The sequence below is a fragment of the Pholcus phalangioides genome, unplaced genomic scaffold (assembly GCF_987345545.1).
Source record: "Pholcus phalangioides strain wild (caught in Gottingen) unplaced genomic scaffold, Ppha-v1.0 ptg000024l_1, whole genome shotgun sequence".
In the NCBI taxonomy this organism is placed as follows: Eukaryota; Metazoa; Arthropoda; class Arachnida; order Araneae; family Pholcidae; genus Pholcus; species Pholcus phalangioides.
Genome location: NW_028301616.1, coordinates 28,695,600 through 28,697,703, shown reverse-complemented (window position 1 = coordinate 28,697,703; position 2,104 = coordinate 28,695,600).

The following is a 2,104-nucleotide window of genomic DNA, read 5'->3' as shown; positions in this document are numbered from 1 at the left end:
AACTTCGAGGAGCAAGACAGAACTTGTAGTTGGAACCTTGATTTTTCTACAGTCAGTTTTTGAAAATGCGTAACCATACGTCACGAAAATTTACCATAAACTTTTCTCCACTGGAAATTTTTCTGTCTAGGCCGTATGAAATCAACTACATATTTCAATATGTAATTCATTTCATATTTTTTAGATGACAGCACAAGTCCCAATGTAATACAGTCGAATCCCATTTTAACGAATACCGTTATAGTGAAAATCTCGTTTTAGCGAACACTTTTCCAATCCCTCAAATAATTTTACATAGGAACAATGCAAACAACCTGAAATTTCTTTATAACGAAGTGATAACAATGATAAAAATTGCAATGCAAACAACCTGAAATTTCTTTATAACGAAGTGATTTCTCCGGTCCCTTGGAGTTCGTTATAACGGGATTTGACTGTATAAATAAATTTAGTTATAATGAAATCGGTGAAATCCACGAATTTTTGTCGCTATAACCGAGGTTGCCGTTTTCAAGACCTTTTCGACGAAAAATGTAATCAGATGCAATCAAATGCTGTTCACAGGTCCCACAACCTGCTGCATCTTTTCAGAAGATCCTCACTCCTTCGGTCACTCAAATGCTGACACTCTTTGAATCATTCAGATGCTTGCAAACTCACTAGATACTTCGGGGCAAGCGCGCATTCTGACGCCCCCTTGTAATTTTGTAGGAGAGGTTTCAGAATGAAATTTGCGTCCCCTCGGGTCCAGGGCACAAGACCCACCTGCCCCCCCCTTCCCAGTTGCGGCACTGCTCACATGCTTGCACGTTGTTTTGGTCACTCAAATGCTGGCAAACTCTTTGAATAATTACCTGCTTGCATACTCTCTAGAAGCCTGCAGCGCGGTTTCATTTATTTTTGCGAAAGGCCTGGTCAAACACAAATAAAGGAAACGGGCTAGTCACTTGTGGCCCAGTATGAATGATGTAAGGCAATACCTTCTAAAGCAGCTTGCTCTAGATGTCGGGTAAGGGCCGGCGATAGTTGGTGTGTCATTGACTTAATCCCTCTCTCTACACAGAGGCAAGATTTATGGTTTATAACCACCCCCTTCTAGCATTCGATATAATTTTCTGGATTACACTGTACAAGTCCCTTCATAAAACTTGAAAAATATGCAATGAATGAGGTCACCAGTTGCATTTTCTAGAGTGTAACCAATAACCTAATTTGTTGGATTTTTTAGTTTCATAAAAGAATCTTTATTAAACTTTTATAGTGTAATCCCGGCATAAGTTGCCGGAAGTGGCATATCAAAGTCGCCAAAACAAAGAATAACGAAACAATAACCTTTATCAGGGTAAGGGTCTTCAACCTTTCAGACACCATGGGCCAAATTGAAACTTTCCATTAAGCCAGCTTCATGTAATTAAGTGAAATCTCAACAGAAGGGGGTCAATTGGGTTTCCAAGTTAAACAGGGACAAAAATAATTCAAGATACTGATTCTGAAATTATTTTTTTCTATTTATAAATTTTTATGATTATGGAACTATTATTTTATTGATTATGACTAAAAAATTTCTTATCATTGAAAGTTGATTTCTCAGAAAGTTAAAATTGAAATTGTTTGTTTAAAAAAATTCTAAATTATTTGTTAAAAATTGTTTTTAATTATTTCTTTCATAATGAACTTTCATCGATTCTGAAGAGAATTATTTCTTTCATGAATTCCAAATTTTCATCTATTTGTTCCAGAATTATTTCTTTCATTCATTCTAAAGTTAATTGTTTTTCAATGTTTTAAGCCATTTTATAAAAATGATCGGCAGGTCAAAAAAGCTCAGAGGTCCAAATGTGTTGAAGACCCCTGATCTAAGGCATTGTCTTAGAAAATTGCTTGATAAAGAGCATCCAAAATTCTTTGTTCAGCTCCATAGCATTTTTTTTTTCTGAATCCTGTCATCAAAATACGACCCCCTGTATTTTTCTGCAAAATAATTTAATATCCTAAAAAAAACACATTTTTTTCTTTTTTGTCCTAACCACATTTATATCTCCGATCTAAACCGCCAAGCCCTCTGAACTGTCCCACACATTTAAAGAAAAAAAAAACCACTTCG